The 6,434-nt window shown below is 32.1% G+C and overlaps 1 pseudogene across 1 annotated transcript; it reads right to left on the bottom strand.

Annotated features, from left to right (window-relative positions):
* Window positions 1-543: 543 nt before the first annotated feature.
* Window positions 544-5,367, bottom strand: LOC114193438 (protein BOBBER 1-like; annotated as a pseudogene). Its single transcript, XR_014984044.1, has 6 exons — window positions 4,928-5,367; window positions 1,928-2,100; window positions 1,737-1,785; window positions 1,164-1,330; window positions 991-1,074; window positions 544-902 (listed from the first exon to the last, which is right to left on the bottom strand). The product of XR_014984044.1 is annotated as a protein BOBBER 1-like (transcript).
* Window positions 5,368-6,434: the final 1,067 nt, after the last annotated feature.

The following is a 6,434-nucleotide window of genomic DNA, read 5'->3' as shown; positions in this document are numbered from 1 at the left end:
ACATTTAAATCATTCATCCCTTACTTGAATTAAAATATTATACAAGATTGTTATCCAAAAAACAGTGTAAATACAGAAAATTAAAACAGAAAAGAAAACATAATCTTGTATACATATTTCACAAGTAAAATCAACACTCATTATGTCCACAAGAAAATATCTAAACATCAAATATAATAGATCCACCTAGCCAACATGGATTTTAAAATATTCTAGATGCAATATTAAATTATATAAAGTAGACATCAAGTTCGGCTATGTTTATGAGATAAGATGATTTTGTTTATATTGAAAACACAAAATCAATATAATAATCAAATATTTGATATCCTCTAATAAAATATATATGATCATAACTCCATATTTCTATAATTATAGCATAACATAATTAACTAAAATGTTTTCTTTTTCTACATCAAACTCATGTTTTTCTGCAATATACGATGTAGAAATTATTTTTGTGGATTATGTAATTCGTAACCAGTATAAGGGTAAATTGGAATATATGATTTTAGGGAGATGCGGGAAGAAAAAAAATGGTGGTACAGGAAGAAAAGCCCTTCATTATAAACTGTGGACCCTACCTAATTTATAATTTCCTACCAAAACACACTTTCTATTCATTTTCAATATCTTTATGTCTCCCTCTCTTTCCATCCTACCAACCTAATCTTAACAAAGTCTAGAACTCTGAAAGTAATTCAAAAGGCCAAACAAAAGATAACATTTTATCATAAAGTTCATGATTTTCAGAACCATAGAAATCGCCAAACACTGGTAACACTATTACAACAACAAAAGTACAACCCTGTATCCGAGATCATACCAAAAAAATAGAAGCACAACGATATCATGGCACCATTTTATGATATTTTTGCCCTTGAGAAGTCCATCTCTGGATGCTGCCAACACATGAGAGTTGAATGTCAGATCTCTCATATCAATAAAGAATATGAGATGAGAAGAAAAATAAGAAAATCAGGAGTTCACCTCATTCATAAATTTCTTCAAGATTTCCTGCTTCTGGAGCTCATCACTTGTAGGAAGACCCATAGACTTCTGTCTCTGATCAAACTGTATAATAAAACAGAACTAAGCTAACTAAAAAATGTGCTCTAAAATGTAAAACAATGTACTAAAAATATATGTAATGAATCCGTTACCATCATTTTTTCTACAGTTTGTCGAGTTTCAGGATCTAGGTCACCAAGTTTGCTGTTTTCGGGCTCCACTTTTTGGGTATCAATTTCAGGATCACCCTTTACAACACATTTCCACCACTCCATTTGATTATGCTTGGTTAAAAGAATAGAAATTGTATTCTGATCCTCTGCAAAATAGGTTTGTACATGAGTTCCACGTGAAGAGGTCCTCATTAATAAATAAAAACAAATACTGATTCCAGCAGTATTGGTTAGTGGACAACGAGTGAAACAGCAAGAGCTCATTCATTCATTCTCACTCAACTAGTTAACAAAAAAATTTGAAATCTGATCCCTGCAAATTGGTTCGTAAATAATGAGTACCACTCTAAGAGTTTATTAGTTCTCACTCCAATAATAAATATCAACCAAACACAACTACTTAAGCTGGAATACTAGCACGTTCATACACTACAGTAACTATGTCAAGTGAATTCATGCATTAAACTTAAAAATATAAAACTCCAGAAAGATGCTAATAATTATTATCACTCAAAAGGATTTTTTCCGAGAGACAATTTAGTAATCCTTTACCTATGCTCCAATAGCAGTCATCTGGCTTTATGGATTCATATAGTTCACCCTGAGAATATTTAAAAACATAAGCCACAAAAACGTTACAAAAACTACACACAAACTAAAGATAACATAGCTAGATTGAAACAATAACTAATCTTGATGAATGTAGCACGTATCCTCTAACAATAAGTTTAACATAAACTTACATCAATAATTGGTGGTTGGCCTTTGAGTCCAACTTTTAGATGATTCTTCTTTATATCGCATATGACAAACCTAGATTTCGTTCCATTAGGCACAGGAACACTCACATTGACCTCCTGCAGAGTTTGAGTCCAGGAGTACTTTTCTAGATCCAGACCATTACCTTTGTTTGGTACTGTTCAGATATAAAATAATTTTAGTTGTCATGGGTGTGCTAAAATCACTAATCTAAAACACTTGAACAAATGATTCCTCATTACAACAATAAATAACTTAATCCACTAACCATAACACACATCCTTTCATATTAGTTCAAGATGCCATAAAAGAAATAAAGAAAGGATGCTGAATGGCATTTAGAAGCATTCCCTTTACACATCCAACGTTAGGAAAAATCTGGAGTATACTAGCAAACATGTATGATCTTGCAAGTAGAAGAGACCCATGCAAGCTAATGTGGAAGGAGAGTCAGAAAAGTTTGAGATCGCTACGGGATCGTGAGTTTACTAGCGAAATTACCTTTTTTTTTTTCAAAATAATGTTACCTTATTTCTTTTCAAAACAATGTTACCTTATTTCTTTTTCAAAACAATGTTATACCGTTTAATGTAGGAAGGAATGAAGAGTTCAAGTGGATGCTTTACTAGGTTGCTAAACATGTTAACAGATTTAAGCCACCATCAAACCATTAAATTAGGGTGAAATAATGCTACAAGACCAGTGAGAGTTTGGAAGAACATAGACACTTTTGGAAGAAAGATGGATACACAACAGGAACTGCGGCTGGACATATTAGAGGAGGAGGACTACTCGTAACTTTCTGGTAAATAGCACCAAGGGGACCTTTTTCGGTAATATATTGATGCTTCTAACATATGTAAAACAGCTAATATAATTTTCAACATGATCGATCATGTTGCATTGGTTTAATGTTAGAAGATTTTGAGAAGAAAATACCACTTCAAAGAGAGCCAATATCAAGCGGTAAAAAAATCACAACCTACATCCATTCCAAAACTACTCTAATTTCCGAACTGCACAAATTTACTATGAAAACAAATTTGATAAGACCAATCAATACTTGTTTTGCCACTTCTTATTTGACTTCGGGATGCTTGAATGAAAATAAGGGATTACTTATTAGGTTGTTCGCATTCAAGGAGTGCCAATTTAGTCAATTTATAAATACTAGAGATGGAGTGCATGTGGAAAATTTGATATTGGATGATGGATTTTGGATTGCATGAAGAGTGTTTTTCCCCTAATTAAGGTGTTGTGCTTAGTGGATACAATTGAGGAGCTAGCCATGAGATTTATTTATGAAGAAATGGATAAAGCGAAAGAGAAGATACAAAGTCTCTTCAATGGAGTTAGTAAAAGATGATAATAACTACCTATCTTTCACTAGTTTGATTTTGTAATTTATTTTTTAGTTATAGACTTTGTTTGGAGATTAATTTATATATTTTTATCTTTCTTAGCTACACTCTCCTTTGGAAAATCATTGATCAAACATGTGACAACCAATTCCATACACCATTGCATGTTGCAAGCTATTATCTTAATTCAATGTTGCACTATAATACAAGTCGATGATGAAGTGTGACAAGAAATGTACGATTGTTTAGACAGATTGATGGAAAAAATTGATGAGATGTCTAAGATTGATGCTCAGATTGAGGATTTCAAGAGTAAATATAGATCTTTTGGTGTTATAACATCTCAACGTGCACTTAAAAGCAAAACAGCAGCTTAATGGTGGGAATCATATGGTGATTAACATCTAGAAATATAAAATGTTTATTATTCAACTATTGTGTTTGACTTGTAGTTGATCCGGTTGAGTGTAATTTGTTGGAAGTCCCACACCGACTAGAGATAAGACAATATCATAATATATAAGTGAATGCAAACCTCACCTTACAAGCCAATTTTGTGGGGTTGAATTAGGTTTAAAGTCCACTTCTTAATATGATATTAGAGTCATTGGTTAAAGCATATCCTAACAAGATTTGTGTTTGTTGGGCATATAATTCCACTCGCTATCGGGCTCCTATCAGATTACTGATTAATGTCTAGTCCCACGCACGAGATATATATGACAGGGTGTTGGAAGTCTCACATCGACTAGAGATAAGACAGTTTCATAGTATATAAGTAGATGCAAACCTTACCTTACAAGCCGATTTGGTGGGATTGATGTTTAAAGTCCAATTCTTAATTAAAGTGCTTTTGAGAGTGTAAGAATTTGAATTTATGAAATTGATTTGATAATTGTTGACCCTATACCACCCAATAGACTAGTAGGCTAACAATGTGATGTCTTAATTAATTTTATAATTATTTAGTAGCACATGGAGAAAAGAAATATTTACAGCAAGAGTGGTGTTTGGGATGGCTAATTTAGGATTGAACAAGAAGGATGCAAGAAGAAAAGATCTTGCTTCTAATGATGAAACGACGGCTTCGAATGACTCACTTCTAGTGTCAACTACCCCATTCCCTCTCACTCTAACAACTGAGTTTGAACTTTTAGTTGCCCTCCATAGAGGTATATTCTCAACCTTTCTATATATGCCTTTTATCTATTTCTTATGTGTCAATTCCAAAAATTTGTAGGTTACAAGATCTAGTACAAAAACAGAATATAAAGTTATGGCAACATAAACAATTACAATTTAAAGAAACACATTTAATTGAGGTTGATTGTCATTCGAGAATAGATTATATCTAAATATATCAAGCCTGAGTTAAGTCAAATGATCAATTAACATATATTTATTAAGTCTTAACGGAACCTACGTATTATATTTGTTACAAGATACTTATAATTTATATACACAATATCATAAGTTACAAGGCTTAGTTTATATTTTTCTGTATTATTCTTCGTTATAAATATGATTTTAACTATTTTCACGCTTTCAAGGAAATTACATACAAACTTCGACAAATGTATTAAGCTAACAAGAGAGTTGAAATAGACAGCGTTAATATCTTACCTATTGAAGCGGTCTCTTGGTTCTTCTTTTTCTCCGCTGCCGCCGCCTCCTCCTCTTTGGAGGCTTCTACTTCCTTCTTTTTCTTCTCCGCCGCTGCCGCCGCCTCTTTTGCAGTTTTCACTTCCTTCTTTTTCTTCTCAGCCGTTTCTGCTACTGCCTTCACTTTAACGGCTCGCGCCACAGACACAACCTCTTCCACGGCGGTGTCCTTTTGGAAGAAGTCGCTTGTTTGGGCAACGAAATCGAATACTTTGCGCAGAAAATCTCGAGGGTTGGAGGTGTCAAAATCGGCGCTGAACGAATGAGTTTCCGATTTAGACGAGGAAGAGGGTTCAGAGTAATGCGTTGCTCTGCTCCTCTTCTTGGTAATCGGAGATTATCGCCATGAATGGAAAGAGCGTGAGAAGATTGTCCTAGAAAATTACGAAGTGGCGGGACTGAAAAAAAAGACACATTAGGGCTTTGTTCAAATAAACAGTTTAATTTAAACAAAAATATTCTAAAATAGAAAATTAATATTTTTACGCTCACTTACTTGATAACACGATATATAAAGTGATTTTCTTTTTACGTTCATATGATATCAATTTTATTTTTTAAATATAATAATTTATTAAAATTTTAAAAATTAATCGTTATTTTTATAATTTTTTATAAATTCGGTCATTTCTGTTTTTTCTCTTTTTATTTATTTATCAATGATTATTCTTTCATCTGTTCTACTTTATTTTTAATAAATATAATTTTAGTTTATATAACAACTTAATAATATTACAATATTATCATCTACTAATATAATATCACGTATATTTAAAAAATATATACACACAATTTCGCGCCAGTGTTTTAATACTAGTTGATACCGACATCTCATTTTAAGTCTCGCTTAGGTAAATCAAATCAAAATAAATTCCCTTTGTTATTAGATTTATAGTTTTGTTGTGAAGTCTCACAAAGTTTTGGTGAAAATTAATTCACCTAAGTGTGTTTAATTTTTTTTTCTTTTTCAATTTAGTTTAAAGTGCTTTACTTGTGTTTTTATCAATGTGAAGTCCATGGATTGTGTGTAAGTTCTAGTATTAAAACCTACTAATAATAAATACCCATATTAAAATAATAATAATAAATATAAATATGATGTTATAATAAAATAATAGATTATAAAATTGTAGTTAAATGAAAGAGGCATTATTATTCTCCTAATAAATATATTTTTTTTGTAATTAGAATAATTAAATATATTATAAATTTATAACTAACATTTAATTATTTAGCTATTTTTACAGCGAAACTCACCATTACAAAATAGGGGTGACAAAACGTGCCAGCCTGACTCATTTTGGCCCGGCCCATCTGTGGCCCGTTAGAAATGGGCAGGACCGGGCTGGCCCGTCAAAAAGAAACAAGCTAATAATCACAAACCGTCTCGTATTGAATGGCTGAACGAGCTAGGTCAAGCTGGTCCATCCACTTTTTTTTTCTTTTTTTTAAAACTTTTTTAATTAGT

Source organism: Vigna unguiculata, chromosome 8 (assembly GCF_037176805.1).
Source record: "Vigna unguiculata cultivar grain cowpea cultivar isolate G323 ecotype 2 chromosome 8, ASM3717680v1, whole genome shotgun sequence".
NCBI classification, from domain to species: Eukaryota; Viridiplantae; Streptophyta; class Magnoliopsida; order Fabales; family Fabaceae; genus Vigna; species Vigna unguiculata.
Note: the sequence above shows the minus strand (reverse complement) of the source record. Positions and strands in the feature narration are given on the sequence as shown.